Here is a 21,931-nt window from a genome sequence, read left to right as displayed (position 1 = left end):
TAAGCAGTATGAGTGTTATCAGAACCAACAAGGCCCTTGGGATAAAGAGAGGAAGCATGGTAGCCTCCAGCTTCTGCATGGTGGTAAGTAAGACCTCCTAGAGAATCATCCTAAACATGCCACTTCTTTCCCGCTCTTATCCAGGAGTCCATCTCTTGGCCTTTCATTCACAAAGGAGTAATATGGAGGCAATCCAGATTCTGTTCCTTCTATCAGCTTTTACTCCCTTGAAATGTCTCTGGTTTCCTCCTAGAGCCTGGTGAGTACCCTTTGTGTGTGTGTGTGCGTGCGTGCGTGCGTGCGTGCGTGTGTGTGTGTGTGTGTGTGTGTGTGTGTGTGTGTGTGTAGAGCAAAGAACAGGTATCAGCAGCACCCAATGCAGGCAGATATCTTCAGTTAGGCAGTTTTCTTCAGTTATGTGCACATCAGGTGTTGGTCCTCACTCTAACGTAAACAAAGGGACTGTGTCCTGCTCACAGCATCCTGAACTCAAGCAGTTCCAGCCAATCACAGCACAGAGGTAGGAGAATGTGTCAGGGCAGGCTGGTATACTGGTTTGAGGTTTCCTCAGAGCTAAAGCAAGACTCAGGAGAAAAGCACAGGGCTGCGGGGAGGGACTTGCTCCCAGATTTACCAGAACAGCTCTGTATTCTTTGAATTTGCAATATGAGGAAAGGTTACATTTGAAAAGCTTTTTAAAAATGATTTAAAAATTAAAAAAAACAACAACACGATGCCCCCAGCTCCATTCTATGGATATAGAAAGCCACTACTAGAGAGATGCTGCTGTTTGCCATGTAGTTACCATCCACATGGGTAGCACAAGTGGGACTAGAATCTAGATCTTCCTCCCAAGTTAAAATGTGTATTATCTAAGGCCCAATCTGTTAGAGCCTGATAATGCCTGGCTAAGATTCCTCTGTTGCTTGAGTTCCTGAGCCACATCCCCACCCATGGTGATCTTTTCTCTAGTTCTAGACTATATGTCCCTTTTCATTTGTACCATGAAACAGAATTCTCCATTCTGGATGTTTCTCTGGCTATGTCATGGGCTTCCCCTGCATGAGACATGAGGGGCAGTGTCAGCCTCCTGCTATGACAACACATGTCTTGGCTCCTTTAAGGCATTCCCTAAATTCTACTGCAGCTGTTGGCATAATTTTCTTGCCTACTACCTCCCAGGAGAATCTGGGAGGGGAGGGGAGGGGAGGGGAAGGGGGAGGGGCAGGAAAGGGGAGGGGAGGGGAGGGAGAGGGAGGAAAGGGAAGGGAAGGGAAGGGAAGGGAAGAGAAGGGAGGGGAGGGGAGGGGAGGGGAGGGGAAGGGGAGGTGAGGGGAGGGGAGGGGAGGGGAGGGGAGGGGAAGGGGAGGGGAGGGGAGGGAAGAATGTCAACTTGATGCAAGGCCCTAGAATTAATGTGTTGGCTATGTTGTAAGAAGTAGGACAAAGTTTGGACAGGAGAAAGGAAGTCCAAACTCAACATCTGTAGGAGCTGGTGAGAGATGGGATAATCCATTGAGCTGAAGTAGCTGGGAAATTAATAGAGGGCAGTCAGAAATGGGGCACTGGCACGTCATTTTTAAATGATCATATACAAGTGTTGCTCTGGACAAATAAGATTCCCAGGATAGCTTGCTCCACTCCTTCAATAAAAATTAATGTGCCTCAAAATTAAGTATCATATAACTGCAGCCTATTTTTCTGCTATAAATCATTGCAGAAGGTATTCCAACAATTCGCTCTTCCAGGGCATCTGCCTTCCACATGGGCTTGCCTGACACTTTTCATTCCTCCTGAGTAGGGATTGTGGGAAAAGGGGCAACCAAAATGGCTCATTAGTTTGTGGCTAATGACAAAACTACCTTCCCCAGGCCTATATTTTCAATCAAGAAACTGGTAAACAAGGCTAATTGATGGTGATCTCTTATTTTCGTCTGCTAAAGCCATGGGGAAACCCCAGCACACAGCACAGAATGCATCCAAAGCCAACATGGCTCTCAAGGTTTCCTCTGGAAAAGAAAGCCTAGTTTTAAGCACAACTTAAGATCTCTGATTTCTATGTACACTCCTCTCCATTCTCCCAAATTAGAGATTTTGAAAACATGTGAAGAAACCAAGGTGATCGGTGTCATAAGACTACCAGTCCATAAAGCTTACTCCATAGCAGGAGGAGAGGAAACAGAGAGGTGAGGTCAGACTAGAACATGCCATGGCTCCCAGGTACTCAGGAAAATCAGACTCAAGCACAGCCTTCAGGCTCTCCTTCCAGGTGCTGGATAGCAACCTCACTTTGTAGGATCACAAGGAGCCCAGTTAATATTAAATACATTGTGATTATCATTGATCATTCCTAAACAAAATAAGAGATACTGACAGACTGCAATCCAGTCACATCCCTGAGACCTTCAGCTCTCCTGCAGCAGCGGCAGGGATGCTTCAGAACGCTGGTCCCAAACACCAGCGGTGTCAGGGACCCTGTGACACCCTGAAGACAGGTAAGAAGATGAAAACCTCCCTGCTTAAAATCAGTACATAATTTTGACACTGTGATTCCAGGAGGACCCCAGAAAATGGTCAAAGCCCTGAAGACTATTTTACTGAGTAAGAAAAACTCAAGCTGGAAAACTGAGCAAGCAGAAGCTTCTGCGGGAGGATGAAAGGAGTAAGATAAGACCAGTGGCTAAGAGGACAGAGGAATGAGGCTCAGGGATTGCCCAGGGAGAGCTCCCTTCTCAGTTCCTCACTTGGTGATTTCTGGGTGAGGACTGCAAAGAGGGCCGAGTCCAGCCTGAAGCAAGAAGGGTACACTGTTAGCTATGAGGATGCACAGGCCACCTGGTGCCTAGAAAAGACTTTGGCACTTGGTGTCCACGGCCCACGCATTAAATGGACACACAGACCTCCAGGAATCCCTCTGGGCTCCACATTTGCCCTCACTTGCCTCAGCTGCAAAACCACCAGGAACATTCAGGCAGGGCAAGCTCCGTCTCTGACCTCAGTCTGTCCCCCGTCAGGCTCCATTAATTTTCACAAGTCCTGACAGCTCTCACGTGAATACTCACACTTGCTGATGGAGCCACACAGCAGGTTCAGACTGCTACCTTCTCCTCTGAAACTCATGCATTAGGGTTTCTTCCATGCTTGCAATGGGAAACCAAGTCTAAGAAATATTAAACACAGAAAACTAGATTACAATAACGTCAGGGCCGAGCTAGAATCCCAGGAGAATGAAGGAATGCTGAGCGAAAGCCCGACAGTCCACTGCAGGAATTATGGTGAGCGTACAAAGACAGCAGAAAAGCCCCTCATCTTCTTCAGTCTCCTTCACAATGAGACTGCTAAGGTACCAGAGATGGCACAAGCATTCTTCCACACAAAGGAGAAAGTCTAGCCCATCGCCCTACTGCCCCGATCTGAATACTAACCGATTCACCAACAATGAGTGCCATAACTGAGAAGTGTAAAACCATGAAAGTGCAGCCATTAGTGCTCACTATAGTTTAGAGACCGTCAAGACATCTCAGAGATGTTGCTATTGTCCCCCAACAACTTCTTGTTTACATCCCGTCTCAACCATAATTCTATTACAACATAACTCACACACACACACACACACACACACACACACACACACACACACACAATCCACACCCATATGTATGTGCAGACACCATGAGGTAATAAACACAATGACTAACACCACCTTGTTCTCAATTGAATATCTCTAAGTTGCCACCCAGGCCAACATGTTGTATGGTACATGTAAAGCCATTGTGCTATCTGCTATCTGTCTAGAGTGGCATCTGTCTGACTGAGGATCACTCAATCAGATAAGCTACCATCTGTCTGGACAACAGCAGTCAAAGGCAGGTTATTCCACTGTTCAGATTTATCCAACCTTTTCCTTACAGACAAGGGCCTTGACTTGTTTAGAACAATTTAGAACAGCATGCAACAAATTTGATCTGAATGGATTGTCTTCTAAAGACCCTTCAAGCTATCTCCTTCCACCACAGAAAGGTGGATCCAAATCAGGGTTTCATGAGACAGCACCAAGACAAATTGGTAAAGACATTGTCAAGCATCATCTCAGTCGGCTGTGTGTGTGTTTATATCCCTGAGCGGGGTGGGAGAATATAAATGTAAGACATGGAGGAAGAGCATAGGCATCGGAATCACACCGACCTCAGATTACTTACTTCCTTCGAAACTCAAATTGAAAGCATGTTATTTAACCGAATATTACCCATCAGAAGTAAAATTATGTGATCTATCCTAAAGTAGCCATAGAAATTAGCCAAATCAGCAAAGACTGGATACAATATCTGACACACAAAAGATGACGACTATTGCTGTGATTCTGTGTTACATTTTGTTTTGCATTATAACTTCATTTGGGAGAAGCAGCCAGTCTCCTGCTTCCTCCCTACCCCTTTAAGACAGCACTCAGTAAATGTCTTTATTAACAGAGAAGTGCCTATGACAAGGATCTATGAAGAGCTGACAAATATGTTGGATCTTTTCCCCCCACAAAGCCTTTCAAAAGCAAGTGAGAGGAAGGTGTTCCTCCCAGCGATGATTATAAAATAAGTGGCAATTATTCTACTGAATAATTAGGGGAACAAATGCAAATCCCGTGTGTTTGCATTTTACATCATTAGGCATGGCGAAGACCAAATTAAATAAAAATAACACAAGGCATAAAGGCCGTATCTTTTAAGAGAAATAACTATTTTAGAGGCTTTTTAAATTCCCTCCTCCTTAACCTTGCAAATAGAAATTTAAAAAATCCTTTTGAAATCAGTGCTTTCCAAGAGCTTGCAAATATCGCCGGGGCCCGTGAATGTGGGGTTTCAACACGCAGGGCTGCGCTGGGGCTGGGCTGCAGAAGCCAGGGCTGACAGGAGAAGTGAAATCTCTGCCTTAACAGCACCACTGGGGCTAGATGAAAATGGTCTTCTAGAACTTGATTAAAACTAAATTGAAAAAGAACATATTTGGCTAATATTACATTAGACTAAAATATAGAAATGAACCCTAATACTCTCGAAATCTAATCAGAAAAAGCCATCTCAATTTCCAAACTTTCAAGGCATCTTCTTTAAATGCATCACAGATCAATTTACATTAAGCAAAACCAAATCACAGGTTGCAATTGGCTTATATTGGAAAGTGTGAGAGCAAATGCTAGAAAATGCAATTACGGAAAACAAACTCCATTTTCTCCCCTCTGAAGGGAATTTCAGGGAATATTTTATTGCCATCAAATAATATTTCTGAAGGCATCAATACACAATTCTATTTTCTTTTCAGAGTCCCCACACCCTGTAAATCTAATCCACTCTGCAGAGTATCGTGAAATTTAGAGAGAGGCCTACGAAAGGGGATATTACCTCTCACACACATCCTGCGTCAATTTTAATAATTTGCACTCTGGACAGGAAGTTGCTTTGAGTAAAATTTAGGATCCAATAAAATTGACTTTTCCCCTTTTATAACTCAAAATGGTAAGGAAGCACCACAAGGATAAAATTCACAAGGAAACCCCGCAGGAGAGGTTATTTTGATCAATGGTGACAGTGATAAGATTGGGGGGGGGGGTGCAGACTGCGTTTACTTCCTCTCCCAGGGTTTCTCTGCCTCCTCTCTCAATTGGCACCAATTACGTACAAGCAGGAACTGCATGCAATCAAGAGTTAATAAGCAGACTTCCACAGATGAACTTTGGTTCCTTTGGCATACTGTTCCTAGGGGCTCCTTAGACAAATTCTGTGTTCTGATGCCATGGCTCCCTTCTGAAATTACACAATGTGTATTCTTAAGCCGTAAAGTACTTCTAGAAAAGTCTGTCACATCTCCTGAGGCCCGGCGTGTCTGGATGTGGAGTTTGTAGATCTCTGTCAGGTCCCTATCTTCTTCTGTTCTCATTATTTCCTAGTGTCTTGAGGACCCAGTCGCCAGCAGCTTATGCAACAGCTAAAGAGATAAGTTCCCATGGAGTCTTCTGGAACCCAGACCTTGCCCTAAGTGGGATGTCTAAGCTCTAAGGTGTTCCTTAAAGCTCTTCTTTACCTAATTCACAGTATTTTAAGGGATGCAGGCACTGGGAGTGTGCAGCCTCCTGAACACAGTTCCCACTGATGCAGTTCAATGAACACAAGGCCACTTTGAGTGGCCCTTGTTCCGCCGCTGTGGACATCTCAAGTGAAGTGAATACACTCTGCCTTTGCCTTGAATTGTTTCTCACAATGCATATCTGCTGTGGGATGGTCTGTATGTCAAATGTGTTGCTGATTGGTCAATGAATAAATCACTGATTGGTCAGTGGCCAGGCAGGAAGTATAGGCGGGACTAACAGAGAGGAGAATTGAGAGAACAGGAAGCTGGGTGGGGGAGACACTGCCAGCCGCCATCAGGACAAGGAAGATGTAAAGTACCGGTAAGCCACAAGCCACGTGGCAAGGTATAGATTAATAGAAATGGATTAATTTAAGCTGTAAGAACAGTTAGCAAGAAGCCTGCCACAGCCATACAGTTTGTAACCAATATAAGTCTCTGTGTTTACTTGGTCGGGTCTGAATGGCTGTGGGACTGGCGGGTGTCAGAGATTTGTCCTGACTGTGGGCCAGGCAGGAAAACTCTAGCTACAATCACTTTCTATCCCTTATCATATGCATCCCTACTCTCTTCCTACATACCCTCTTTAGTCTTCCAGATTTTGGCTCATTTCTGTGATGGGCTAAACTGTCCCTCCCAAATTCACATGAGGAGGCCTTTACCCATAGTACCTCAACATACTCCAAGGACTTTAAAAAGGATATCACAGTGGGCCTTCATCCAACTGGACTAACATCCTTAGAAGACCTGGATGTAAAGACACCAGAGGTGTGAATGCACACAGGAAAAGCTGTGGCCACCGCAAGTGACAGCCCTCTGCAAGCCAAGGGAAGATCCCTCAGGAGAAACCAAACTCTGCTATAAATTTGGGTTTCTAGACTCCAGAACTCTGGGAAATCGGTTCTTTAAGTCTCCCAGTCTAGTATTTTGTCTTGATATCCTTAGCAAAAACCAACTCAGCTTTGTAAGAAGGCTCTGCATTGCTTAGTGTTTTCTGCACTAAGCTGGGCGAACTATCAGTACATGAGTTGGAATGTTTATACTCCCTACACACACAGCACACTCATCCACTGTCTTAGTTAGGGTTTCTATTACTGCAATGAAACACCATGACCAAAGAGCAAGTTGGGGAGGAAAGGGTTTATTAGGCTTACACTTCAGCATTGTTGTTCATCGCAAGTTGGGGAGGAAAGGGTTTATTAGGCTTACACTTCAGCATTGTTGTTCATCAATGAAGGAAGTCAGGACAGGAACTCAAACAGGACAGGAACCTGGAGGCAGGAGCTGATGCAGAGACCATGGAGGGGAGCTGCTTACTGGTTTGCTTCCCATGGCTTGCTCATTCCATCTTCTTACAGAACCCAGGACCACCTGCCCAGGAATGGCACCACCCACCATGGGCTGGGCCCTCCCCCATTGATCACTAATTGAGAAAATGCCTTACAGCTGGATCTCATCAAGGACTTTCCTCAACTGAGGCTCCTTCCTCTCTGATGACTCTAGCTTGTGTCAAGTTGACACACAAAACCAGCCAGTACACCCCCTTAAGTACACCCAGATCCTTGAAGGTATATTCGAGACAAAATGTCAAACTTGCTGGGGTAGTTGGGCAGAGTCTCTGATATGGCTGAGACTCTCCTCTACTCCTCCAGCCACTCCTCTACTCCTCTCCTGAACTCTCAACTCAAGGGCTTTCAGTTCACAGAATAAGTATTTCTCTACAAAAGTCCACTCTCTCTACCTTACTATAGACTTTGAGGTTTTTGCATTCCCAGAAGCTCTCAATAATCATCTATCAAATGAATGAAGAATGAGTAAGTAAAGAATACTTCTATCTTGACTAGGAATCATCTGGATATAACAGTTTTGTACTTCAATTTTGTATTCAACATGGCCTTCAAGTATTAAAAATCCTACTTATATTTCACTCTAGAATGCCACCAATTTATATATATATATATATATCTCCTGAGATGTATGATTCAATTGTGATTGAGAATCTAATTCCTTTTTTCCCCTTGACACAGGGTCTCAAGCATTTAGACCAGGCTGGCCTTTAACACACGTCCTTCTGCTTCAGCCTGCCAGGTGCTGGGATTACACTTACGCTACCATACTCAGCTAAATCTTTGTGTATGTGTGTGTATGCACACACTAGTGGAGGTCAGAAGTCAACAACCAGTGTCTTCCTCCATTGCATCTTATTCATTTATCTTTTGAGTCCATGTCTCTCATTCAATTCAAAATCACTGATTTGATATGCTGGCTGACCAGAAAGTCCACAGTGTCCGTCCTCCATTTCTGCCACTCCCACTCAATGACAGGATCACAGGACACCACATGCTGCCCCAGCTTTTATGTGGATGCTGGGGATCTGAACTCAGGCACTCATGCATGTACAAGTTCTTTACCGACCCAGGGATCTCGTCAGCATCCCAGCTGAACCTGATTTTGAATATGTGCTCTAAGGGACCTTCTTGGTGGTAAAAGTGAAGCAAAGAGGGCCAGTGAAGTAAAGACTTTGTTGACTGAGTGAACAAGTCAACAGATGAATAAATGAATGAAAGGACACACCCCACAAGTAATGCACTGTCACCTTGAAAGATAAGGGAATTGTTTCTGCTGTTTACTATGACTCATTCAGGAATTTTCCCATCCTTTGTTCCCAGGATTTGGGATCCATAGACAGAGTTACTAGTGTAGCCATTTACTATTTAAGAGAGGTGTCTGTCTTCAGTGCACTGATTCATCTGAATGTTTTCCCCTCCCGTCCTCTCAGGCAAATCTCCGCTGTTTTGACAGCTGGCTCTGTAAAGGCCACTCTTTATAAATGAGCCACTGCCTGAGCCCATCCAGGACACATGTATGCATCTTCTCAGGCCCCCAAGCCACTGGGTCAGATGAAAGAATTTGTGCTCATTTATGTGCAGGCCCAGCTCCTTCCTTTTACTTCCAACAGAAAAACCAAGGGGCAGCTGACCTCCTCTCCTCCAAGTCCAGGCTGACTGAATTCCAAACGTGCAGAGACCTCAGCGATCAGAGTCCTTCCTTCCATGGAATGGGAAACCGAACCCTTCCAAGACTACAAGAGTCCGCCAAGTTCACCCAGTGTCGTAGTTACAGAGGGGATGCCTGTTTCTGCAGACCGATCCTCTCCTCCTCCACAGAGTCATCCAGGGGTGGGGATGGGGGTAGTCTGAGACAACTCTTGTGGCTTGCTTTACAGATCAGAAGAATTCAGTTTAGAGGAACTGAGAGGCTTTTCTGAAGAATGTGATCATTCTCTAACCACCAGGGTGAATTCCTAAAATTAAAACCCATCGCTTCTGGAGGTAACACCAATAATATACAAGGTACACACAACAAACTGTTCTCTCAGAGACTGCTGGCGGCTCAGATTTCATTCTTTGGATACTCTATCCATTTTTATCTCATCTAAGACATCTCCTAAAGACTCAGACATGAGAGACTTGGTTGCCAACTGGTGGGCTTTTGGTAAGGGACTGGCCTGACCAATGGATCAATCTCTTAATGAAGTCATAATAAGGTGCTGTGATTGAGAGGTGCGACACAGTTGGGAGAAGCGGCTCCCTGGGATTTGTCCTGGAAAGCTGTATCTTGTCCCTGCTGCTTCCTTTCTTGTCTTCTACTCCCAGGCCACCACGAATTGAACAATCTTCCTCTTCCACAAGCTCTTAGTGCTGTAGCAGCTTCCCTGGCTCCCACCCAAAGTCAGGGAGCTGTAAGAGGATGGACTGAAACCTGTGAGATCAGGAACCCAGATAAGGCTTTCCTGCTCTAATCTGTTCCTCTCAAGCATGTGTCACAGTGGTGACAGGCTGACTGACACACCCCACCGTTCTCTTTCAATCCCTGCCATTACAGTTCACAGCCACTTTCTTTCATAGAAGGTATCTGGTTGGCCATTTTAATTGTGTGTTTATATCACAGTAAGCTAAAGTGACAGAAACTGCCTCCCTGATCCAGTCACAGCTCTTCCAAATTTTACTTCTTCCTCCAATACAATTAATGAAACATCCTTAATAAACTCCAGAATACCAACATTGGGATACCAATATCTCAATTTTTCTTTTATGTATCAATAGCTAAAGGGCTAGATTTAATAACACTCAACGAATAAAGCACCCCCACCACCACCACTTCCTCTCAAATAAAGTGGTTTGTCAAAGGTTTGGAGGATAAATTGTCCTAGATTGTTATCTTGTAATATGTAGCTTACTGTGATGATAGTTTCGTCTCTATGTGGTTCTAAAACACCAGGCTTTATTGTTTTGAACTGGGATTATTCTCCTCACAGAGAACTACATTTCCTCCTTGAACAATGGCCAAGATTACTGGCTCTTAAATGTTGAAAATGGAGAGCAGAAGTTTCTTTGAAATCAAGGTACATTTTATTTATTTTATTTTTATTAGTTCCTGGAGAATTTCAAGTTTCATACTGTGTATTTTGATTATAAACTTTTATTTTTCTTTTAAATTGAACTCCTTTAGTGTGTTATGGCAATCAGGGACACTGAAGGAAGACAAAAAAATTTTGTAGACTCTAATTTAAGCACTTGGGATTTAAACACTTATGTTTAAAGCCATCCAAAACCTCTAGTATGACTGGAGGACAGTACTTTGAGTTAAACTGTTTTTTTGTTTGTTTGTTTGTTTTTTGTTTTTACTTTTTAATTCTGTTGCATGAAATTTCATTTTCAACTCTGATTCTCAGATTCTCTCTCACTTGGTGATTTAAGTCTCCTTTTTCTTCTTTTTTGTGGCTCTGTCTATGTTCCTATGTGGGGAAATGCTTACCTGTGTGTCTGTGCATGTGGAGGCCACAGGGTAACATTGCTGTGTTCCTATGACACTCTCCATTTTATTTTTTGAGACAGTCTCTCAATGAACCTTGAGCTCATTAGTTGGCTAGAATGATTGGCCTAGAAGCCTCTGGATCCACACAGCTCCACCTCAGAGCACTAGGATTGCAGGCATGCTCCTCCATGCCTGGCTCTTACATGGCACTGGGATCCAAGCCCAAGCTGGCATTTTTTTTGTAGTAATCGCCCATCTCCCTATCCCTGCTTTTCCCTTATTCTTATTTCTATGTAGTTTATGCAAAGGCTCTTGCAAAGTCAGGTCTCGACCTACTTTTCAAATCTAGCCATTTTTTTTTAGAAAGGAAATCTAACTAGATCCCATTAAATCCCACGGGATCCCTGACCCTTGTGAAAGTCAAGATGAGATTTCATAATTAAACAGAGTCTCCTCGTGTTCAAGGAACAATATCAATCTTCCTACAACATCCAACTAACATTTCCTGGGGCTTTAGGATTTGACAGGTAGTGTATTTAGTGATGGCTGGGAAGAATGTTGTGGAAAGTGACAATGTATATCTGCCCTCGTTGGACGTTAAGTGGGATGCTCAGGTGGGACCAACAGACACACAGAGAAGTAAACAGATCCTCCTATATGAACAGAGTAACTGGAAATTACTGAGCGATGGCAATCAAGTGAGATCCCTTAGAAGGAAATTAATCAACCTATTTTCTTTTCTCTACTCACCCTTTTAGGAGAGGTTCACAGAAGTGATGTCCCTAGTTCTCTGTAGCATAATGTAAGGGGGCAGGAAGCACACCCATCCACATATAGAAGAGATGTTAAAACTGCATCTCAAGCATTTAGCTTCTTTAAGATCTGTTTTCATAAAAACTCTCAGATATGGCACTCTCCTATGGTTCGTTGGCTGGATTTTAAAAGCCTGTCCTTGTATTCAAACCTTTTTCTAAAAATATGTTTATTCCGCTTTCTGCTTTAGTGAGGACAGCAAAGTAAGGCTCCACCATTGAGACAACCGTGAGGATGCAAAATACTCAGGGTAGAGCTGAGCATGTCCACGCTCTGGAAGTCAGCTGTTGTCCAGGGACAGTCTGAAGTACTCCAACAACACTTACTTTCTTCAGTTCTACTTCTGAGGTTGTCCTAACATAGGCTGAAGTGAGGGGACATCTGATGTGTGACACTGCCAGGTCCTGTGAGGTGAGCTGCCACTGGGTCCTCAGGAGCTCCTGGGGCTACCCCTTGGCTCAGGGTTTATGTCCACAGTCAATCTGCTTGTCCATCAGAGACAGTCCACAGCCAGTTCCTGAAAGCTCAAATACTCGGCAGCCTTGACGAAACTCCGCTCTTAGTTCAAAGACAACATGGTACCAGAACTTAGGAGTTGCTCAAGCCTGTGTCTTGCCCCAGGTCACTTTTGTTAGGATGGTGGGGCACAAGAGAGGATTCTGGGGGAAATTTCGTTCCAAGAAAAATTCACTAGAAAACTTAAAGAAAAAAATGAAAAAGAGTTTGCTGTGGTTGAAGACAGGTTGCAGATGGGAAAACGGGTGGGGTTCTGACCCGAGGTACACACCAATTCCTCTTTCTGACGGTCCTTGGAATACAGTTGAAAAAGCACTACCCTAGGAGTTGAACTGCACAAACCTTTTAGTCATCGTATGGCCAGAGATCCACAGCCTCCTTATCCAGTTCCTCCTAAATGTGCTGGTCTGCAGAATTATGTAAGGAATCTTCCCCACCCCCTTCTCCTTTCAGGTCAGATTCCAGTCTCCAGCTGAGGAGATTGTGATTTTCCAGGCCTCAGTGGGCCATGACCTTAAGGGAAAACATTCTCTATCTGTGCTTCCACTTTCCTCTAGCAATTAGATAAGATCTCTGTGGCTCAAAGTGCCCTGCCGAAGGGTGGCAGAGAAGCCTCCTGTGCCATGTTCATTCTAATCCATAGGCAGAGGGAGCCGTCAGTCCAGTCACAGTAGTGCACAGTTCACTGCCAAAGGGAATGAGCTCAAACAGCTGGAAGGGAGCAGTGACGTGAGCTGGGGCAGCTCTCTCTTTCAGCACAAGGGATGCTTACCACTCCGTGCCAGTGGGTTCTGGTTCCAAACAACCCTGTCTTGCCGTCACTTGATGATCAGTGATGGCAACATATAAATCAACTTGAATTATTGAAAGGATGCCTCCTAGGCTGTCTTCAGGAATCTCAACATGCCAATGTCAGATTGGCAAAAGAAGGTAGGTTAAGCATCTCCAACAAGAAAGCCATCTAATGATACTCAAAGACGGGTTCTGCCTCTCAGATCTTTAGAGGCCAATCTCACAACATACCCTGTAATCTTCCCTCTGGACTCATCTCTCGTGGAAAAACCTCACCCACTGTCTATTAGAAGGATCCTAGAGATTGTTTATGGGGCTGACAAGAGGGGGAACAGAAGAAACGAAGAAAAGATAGAAAGGAAAGGGGGGAAAGGTTAAAAAAAAACAAAACAAGAATAAGCTAGGAAGGGCTGGCAAAATGGCTCGGCTGGTAAAAGGCTCTTGCTGCCATGCCTGACAACCTGAGTTCTGTCTTTGGAATCCACTTGGTGGAAGGAGAGAACCAATTCTCCAAAGATGTCCTCCAACCTTCATGGGCATGGCATGCACACACAAGCATGCATACACCAAATAAATAAATGCTTTAGAAAGAAAGAAAGAAAGAAAGAAAGAAAGAAAGAAAGAAAGAAAGAAAGAAAGAAAGAAAGAAAGAAAGAAGGAAAAACATAACAAGGTAATCAGCACACGTTTTAAAATGTCACCCAAGGCTGCAATGGCCAAACAGTGCCACAGAAAGCTACACCAAATAGTAGGCTACTCTCTTGAAGATGTCACACAGAGGCATTTCTAGACAAATAAAACACGCTGGTCACAGGCTACTAGAATCCATCCCATCATAGTCCTCCCTCCCAGTTTTGATCATCTTTGCATCTTTCTCTGGGACGCCACATATTCAGGTAAGGTAAAGTTAGGGTTAGAGCCTGGCTGGTGGATCTTGATTCGTCGTTAAGTTTACTTGCATCACCAGTGGCTGTTTAAGGAGGATGTGTGCTGTCCAAGGAGACACGGGAAGTCTACTGAAGGGCTCTGGAGACATCCATCACCTACACAACGAAGCCTATGAAAGGGCATGGCTCTTCTTCCACCAAACGCTTGTCATGTTATGCCACACGTGGAAACTTGTCAGTCACTCTCCATCCTTTGGTACAAGGTCAACACGTGAGGACACATGAGAGAAAAACTGAAAGAACCCGATTTCCCTACAACACTGAAACTCTGATTTGCCAGCTCCTCAAAAATGCTTCTTTGCAGATTTGTTATGTGGGACAATAAACCTCTTATTGTTTATGTCAAAAGCCTCCTACCTGACTTATGTTTATACTTCCAAACACTCAATTAATGGTATTTCAATCAAACACTTCCTTGTCTGTCTTCTAGTCTTTACTGCAGAAGCCTGGTTAGATTCTGGTTTGATTTTCTGCCTCTGACAAGATATTCAGGGTCCTGGCAAATGAAGTCAAATGAGGATGTCAATTATGTGGTTAAGAGGCAACACATACAACACCTACTCTCCACCAAGTACCAACCAAAAACTCACTACACACCAACCTGATAATCTCAATAACAATCTTTTAAAGTAACAGCTGCTATCTATCTCACAGACACGGTAAGTGAAGTCCACAGAGGTCAGGAAGAAGAATATAGCGGAGAATAGCCTGGTTAAGGACATCGAGAGGGTGCAGAATGCATCCCTAATGAGAGATCACATGGTCATGATCAAGGGAGTGAACTACCTGGAGAAATCCCATTACAGCTCCAATTTTTAGGACCTCAGAGGAGACAGTGTGATTTAACAAATCTAAACTCATCTCAAGAAGTCAGAATTTTGAACCACCTGCCTGAGAAACTGTGATGAATAGAAAAGTTTAGGGAATTGGAGCTAGGAGCCACAGAAAACTAAGCTACCCAAGATGTGGAAAACCTAACCGGGAAAATTAAACTGATTAGTTTCTCCAGATCTACTGCTGTCTGACTAAACAGGGATTCAAAACACTTCCAAAGACAGTTCCCATCAGACTGGTTACAACCTTAATTATATAAATATTTAGGATCATAAACCAAAGTTAATTTGCTTCCTATATTCTATCAGAGAAGCTCTATTACTTTTCTCATGTTCTTGACAGCTTATTTATTCACTAGCCTTCATTTACCTCACAGATATGCTGAGAACCAGCAACAACAGACATGGAACATGATGTGCACAAACATCCTACTATATCAAGGAGATTTAACAGTCTCCACAAGCCAAATATGCTGCTACTTCAGGAACCCTCTGATAAGGACTTTGAAAATGTAGATTCTTCACAAAGAGTAGAAAAAAAATTTTTTTAAAGCAGACATACTTTTTCAGCTTGTCAACTTTGTGTCTATCACAGTCAGAGGTCATTAACATCACATGACCTAAGATGAGTGACACTAAACCAGAAATACTAAAGACATAGCATGTGAGTAATCATGCCCCTGTCCTATAGCATGGCACATATTGCTAATCAATCATAACACCTCTTCCGCTGAATCTGGACGGACAAGAGGCTACTTCTCAACAAAGTGAGTCAGAGTTAGCCAGTGGGGTGAACTCTGCATTATTTCTCAGAAGCCATCTCTGAACAGGAAAAAATGGGTTCAGATCTCTCCCTACTAGAAAAGGTGAGAAGGTGAAGGGATAGTAGTGCCTGCTCATATTTCAAACCCTCTTTCTGTAGCATCCAGTCTCATTCCCACTGTTTGCTGAATTTCATTTAAGGGGAGTGTGTGTGTGTGTGTGTGTGTGTGTGTACACACTGGTGCACATGCTAACCTGGCCAACAGGCTTGGCATTTCTCTAATAAGAATGCTTAACTGAGAAGAGTTCATGAAACATTAGAACCCAAACAGTTGGCTAACAAGTCATCGAGGTTGCTAGCAAGAAGCAGGAGGCATGACATAGGAAGCAGCCATTTTTCTTGTAATAAAGAAAATCAAGATAGCAATCGTAAGTACATTTATTAAACCCCCAATATGGGTAATTGCCAGACATGGGTCTGTCAGTTTTGCATTAACGTAAGTTACTGCATTTTGGATTTTCAATAGCACAGTAATGCCAATGATAGTGGAGATAAGCGCTAACACTGTAATTCTGAGAACCAAGCCCTGTGTCCAGCAAATGCTTTTAAAAGAACTTCACTCTCAACGGTTGCTTGCTCAGAAGAAATTCATTTTACATTTAAAAAAGAGAGAAAAGAAAAAAAAAGGAGGCATTCAATTGGACAAGCATTTTCTTAACTCATTTTAAGGCAATCTCTCACATTCATCAACAATTTCTCCAAGAGGTGGGACCATGAAAGGAGATTCTGTGTGATTTCACTGTATGCTTCATCCTCTACTGGGGTACGACATAAAATAATGCAATGGTGATAAAAACAAAGAGGAAGAGCTTTATAATAGTCAGGACACGCCGACCAATTTTAAATTGAATTACACAGCCTGCTAATCTTTATGATGGGATAAAATGTCTTCCAACATTATGCATTATACTAAAATTTGCAGTGCATGCCCCCCTCTCACTTCTTGAGCTGCTATGACCCACCCCCAACTGCCCACCCTCATTAAGATAGCTCATCTTCAACCCCAAAAACATTATTCCTACTGCCTGGAGAGCGAAAGTATGATTCTGTGCAAGATTTCATTTTTATAGCTATTGTTAGTTGGTGTGTATCTATATTTCACACTAGGGCATAAGAAAACAGTATTATGAATACCAGGCATATTTTCCTAATACCACAAGCACATTTTTTTTCCTAAAAGAATAGAGTCAAGTATAAACACGGGCTAAAGTAGCACTGAGGAGTGATGCTCAATTTTGAAGATGGATGCTATGCATTCCATGTCTGATGTTCAATGAAGCAGGTATAGCAGAAACTCCAGATTTTCCCAGTCTAAAAGTGACAGGAACCCTGCTGGAGGATGAACCTGCATGTCTGGGGTGTGCCCTTGCCCAGCTGGTACGTTTGTCACACTCTATGGGTGATGGAAAGATTATTAATGGGAAAGGAAAGACCTCTGTCGAAGGGCAGGGGCAATCTCACTCTTGAATCTCCATCTCTGATAAAAACAAGAAATAAGAAAGGAAGGCAAGGACATCCAAGACAAGTTTCCTGTTCCTTCCTCCTCCTGTCACAGGAGAGGAAGTCTCCATGTGTGCCCAAGGACAACTATGTCTGAGCTATTACTGAGAGGTATGACCCTTCTTAATATACATGCTACTCTCTCTCTTCTTCTTCATTTACTTATTTGTGGTGAAGAAGAAAGTGTGCCTTCTCTCTCTCTCTCTCTCTCTCTCTCTCTCTCTGTGTGTGTGTGTGTGTGTGTGTGTGTGTGTGTGTGTGTGTGTGTGTGTATGTATGTGTGTATGTGTGTGTAAGTCTGGGGGCAACTGGACAACTTTTGGGAGTCAATTCTTTCCTTCTGGCATATGGGTCTCAGAGATGGAACTCAGGTCGTCAGGCTTGGCAGGAAGTATAGATTTACACACTGAGCCGTGTCACTAGGCCACAAGCTCCATCTTGACACCTTACACTACGGGGTTTCAGTCTGAGCTATATTGTGTCTTATAATAAGAATCAAAAACACGCTTGTATCATGACTTATGAGAAGTATTTAACGTTCTTCATCACCAAACTGTGCCTCAGGTAAGGCGGAGTTAAAAGCTTACAACTGCAAATGAAGGTGACACTGGCCAACCATGAGGGTCTGCCCAGAGAAACACTACAAGCTACAAGGGACCTTTCTGTCTAACATACACTAAACGAGAGTCCGTAGACACTCTGAGACACGCTCGGACTGCTTCCAAGTGTCCAGTAACAGTGTTCCAACCGTTGAGAATCAGCAGCCATTCCCAGCAGCCACCTGTGCATGGCCACTCCCTGTACAGTTGCCCCAGACCACTTACAATTCTCTCCAAACTGGTTTAGACTAGATATACTTGGTTGCATAATAATGCAATACGGTTGTAATGACTTAAAAATCTTAAAAATATAGGATTCCATGGTCAATTGTTTCATGGGCATCTTTGAAGGACCATTAACCAAGGAATAAATCCAAAGAGCAAAATGGTAAACATGATATGCCCTAGGAAGACAGTACTGAACTATAATAACTGTATCCACATTCACGGTGAAGCCTGCATGCCAGAGCACACAACTCTGTGTGCCTTAGGTTAAAAATCCTCTTATTTATGTGGTTATTATTGTAGGGCTTCCTGCTATATCTGAAATTTTGACTAGTTAAACTCTTCAGTTCCTGAAAGTGAACTACCATCATTACCCATACCATCACCACCACAAAGACTACTGCTCTGAGCCATTGGCTGGCGGGCTATCTGCTGCAAAATCAGGTGACAGAGAGAAATAAGTGCACAGACCTCAGTGCACCCTGAATCCCAAATAACTGAGTAAGACTATTAACGGAGTCAGAAAATAGAAATAAGACCATTTTATTCTCAACATTTTATAGAGGAATCCAAGCTCAGAGGTCCTCTGCTTTACAGTCTCCTTCAAACAAGAGAGAGTAACCGTCTACCCTATTTCCAAACCGAGAAAAGAAGTGCAAAGCTCAGTGAGGTTCACACACATGACCGAGAAGAGAGACAGCGGAGGTTCCTTCTACAGCCGCATTCTGAAATTAAAAGGGAAAAACGCGAATTTTTTTCTTTGTTTGTTGTGTGGGTGGTTTGTTGGTCGGTCAGCTTTGTTCCCCAATTCTGAAATTTGAGCAGAGTTTTAAAAACCCTACGGGAAAAAGTTTGTTTCCGTTTCATAATGCGTATGAAATTTGTCACAATAACATCTAAATCTGGTAGATCAATAATGCATGTGATAGCTGCTTAATTATTTACTCTGGATGTAGCAAATGCTGTTCTAACACAAACTGCAAATGTGGTTCTAATACAAACTGCAAATGTAAACAAAGTTGAGACATGCAAGCAATATGACCAATATCAACAGTTATTTTCTCCCAAAATGATGTTCTTTTCTGCAGCATCATAAAAAAAGATGTCCCTAAATATCTAAAATTAGAGACATTTTGATTGAGGAAATTCATATAAGTATGCATGTTTTATAGGCTACTAAAATGCTAAAAACCAAATGCCTTAAATATCCCTTGCTTCAAAATACTATACATGAAAATGACACACAAAAGGTAGTATGATGAGAAAAGCAAATGCCAGCACAAAAAATTTCAGCAAACAGAGGTAATAAAAATGTGGTAGCATGGATCAGCAAACAAAATGCATATTCATTGGGGACACACATCTATTAACAAAGAAGACTAGAGTTCTCGATGCACTGTGGCATTAGTGGCCCTGTCTACCATGAACTTAGCCTGGGTCCACAAGGCCCTGGGGATGACCCTTCACACTCTGTACAAAAGCAATTTCTAGACAAACGGCATCCCTGACCAGGAACAACATATTAGAAAAACAGTAGGGCATTTTAAACTAACGTGCAAAACTATCTCTGCTTCCTTTGCTTACTCAGAACAATCAGGAAATAAAAACAAATAAAAGTAAATATAAGAATGAAATTGTGTGTTCTGAACCAATTTTTCGCTATTTGAGTGTGATTCTGAATGTCTCCCAATGATTCTAAGTAAACCTGTAAGATCCAGGGAGAAACTCCAGAGCTTCTGCATGGTTGTTCAAGTTGGACAGAAGTTCACTGAGATGTGTAGACTTGGGGTCTAACTAACCTTGCTGTGATGTTTTTTGTCTGCAAGTTCTTTACAATAAAGTTTTAATTAAAAAAGACTTTCTTTGTAATACCTTTTTAATTCACAACTCTAGAATGTATCTTCAATTTTCCACAAGGACTGACTTCGCCAAGCCAGGAACACACACTGTATCTGAGTGTTCAGGTTTTACAGGACCACCAGACACATTATCAAGGACCTTTGATTTTCAAAGGTTAACATATGCTGGCCAGAAGTCTGGCAGCCTTCTTTCAAACTTTGTGTGACATTTTGTTACTAATTTTTAAAAATTTTATAATTGAGATACCAGGTAGCATCTTTGGGAACCGAAAGATACAGGTAACTGAAATCCATCCATATTTTTCTAATCTTTGCCAGTACAAAGCAAAAGCTAGAAATAAAACAAGTATAGCACCTTTCCATTCTACTGGGCTCTAGTCTTGAAAGCCTTGAGTCCCACCCACATCCTTCCTATATGCTACAGAGTGCAGAGTTGGGAGCACAGACACTGTGCATTAGACCCAGAACACAGTCACCTCTCGGACCTGCACCCACTGTAGCTACTGATCAAGAATGACTAGGTATTTAGGAGGCTTAAATGAAGTAAGTATATTTATAAAATAACCACCAGCATCCTTTCCTTGTTACTTACTACCCAGAAATGTTTAAACCTCTTATTTTTTAAACTATAAAACAATTAATTTCATAGGATAAGTTTTCCATTACAACAACCTTTTCCTTAAGAAAAGAAGGTGAGAAGCTGTATTTTGATTTAGTTGGATTTCTAGAGCCAATTGCAATGCATGGTTCTGAACTGGATCCTGACACAGCAAATAAAAAGCGAAGGCACTGTAAGGAATAGTAGTGGAGCTGGGGAGTTGATTCAATAGGTAAAGAGGCTTGAGGACCCAAGTTAAAATCCTCAGAACCAAAGTAAAGCGGGGCCCAGCTGTGCTCATCTTTAATCTCAGTGTCCTATGCTGAGATGGGAGCAGAAGCAGAAGTTCCAGAAGCTCATGGTCAGCTCCCCTGGAACACACAGCAGTGAACGAGAGAGATCCTGTCTCAATGTGCAGATGAGGACCACTGCCCTCTGACCTCCATACAAGTACTACGGCACAGATGTATTCTCTCACACATATACACGTGTGCTAACACGCACACATACACACACACCTGTATTAGCACTAAGTCATCTATATTTGGAAAAGGTGTGCAAATGAAATTGTATCAATTCATATTTCTTGACTTTGATCAATGTAACAGGTTCATGCAAAATTACCACTCGTGTTCTTTGAACTCACTCAAGTATGTATGGTCATGATGTCTGTTTATATCAGGAAGACCCAGAAATTGAGAACAAGGGAGGGTGAGAGGGGAGCAAATGCATTAAAACACTGGGGAATCCATGTGGAGCACACATGGGAGTTTACTGTAGTATTCTTGCAATTTATATGACACTTGAAAACATTTAAAATTGAGAAGTAAAAAAATGTGGATTAAAAAAAATCATTCATCAGGCCTCCCCACTAGTGTGAGAAGTCCTGTCTACACAGGCAACGAGCCTGACCTCATGAGGCCCTTCTGGTGTTTCACCTCGGATTCCATGCCACTTCTCAGTCCCTAGGCTGCTAGCCCGGGCTGCATGTGGGAAGAGCCATATTGAATTACAGGGGGACTGCTGTAATTATGTCTTTCCCTTTCATCTGCCTTGCAGGACTCCAAGTGAGAATGTGTAGAATAAGCTAATGATTTGCCACGCATCTCTGATGACCACTGTATTATGTGCATCATAATATTTTCATTTCTTCTTCCTGCACATAATGCCATGCTGACAGCAAGGTCAGTTATGTTACTAGAAGGGATTTTTAATGAAAACAATTATAAATTTAAAATAACTGTGTTTAAAGCATTTAACAGTCACCAGGGTCAAGTGATTACAACAGTTACAAGCCCCATGGGACATGTTCACACCAAAACAAAGTGAATAAATTACCTCAGCTGGCTCATGTAATCACTAAGTGACCACAGGGGTCAGGCAGCGTGGAACCCTGAAGAGGTTCACGTAAAACCAATAATGAAAATTTATCAGTCAAAGGTGGGGAGGGGAAATGACAAGAATCAGTGAGTCGAGTGATATACTAGAAGC

General features: G+C 42.8%; 1 protein-coding gene across 4 annotated transcripts in view; it reads right to left on the bottom strand.

Moving 5' to 3' along the window:
* Mpped2 (metallophosphoesterase domain containing 2) overlaps positions 1-21,931 on the bottom strand; it is a 178,466-nt gene that overhangs the window by 89,887 nt on the left and 66,648 nt on the right. The window contains exon 1 of one of the 4 annotated variants that reach the window (XM_052722633.1): positions 3,063-3,082. The exons of the other annotated variants lie outside the window; for them this stretch is intronic. The gene's annotated coding sequence lies outside the window, so the exon portion shown is untranslated. Of the gene's footprint in view, positions 1-3,062; positions 3,083-21,931 lie in introns of those variants that run through there. 4 annotated transcript variants of the gene reach the window in all.

Source organism: Peromyscus californicus, unplaced genomic scaffold (genome assembly GCF_007827085.1).
Source record: "Peromyscus californicus insignis strain IS unplaced genomic scaffold, ASM782708v3 Scaffold_7__1_contigs__length_154581171, whole genome shotgun sequence".
Lineage (NCBI taxonomy): Eukaryota > Metazoa > Chordata > Mammalia > Rodentia > Cricetidae > Peromyscus > Peromyscus californicus.
The sequence above is the reverse complement of the archived record's forward strand: the minus strand, read 5'-3'. Positions and strand labels throughout refer to the sequence as shown.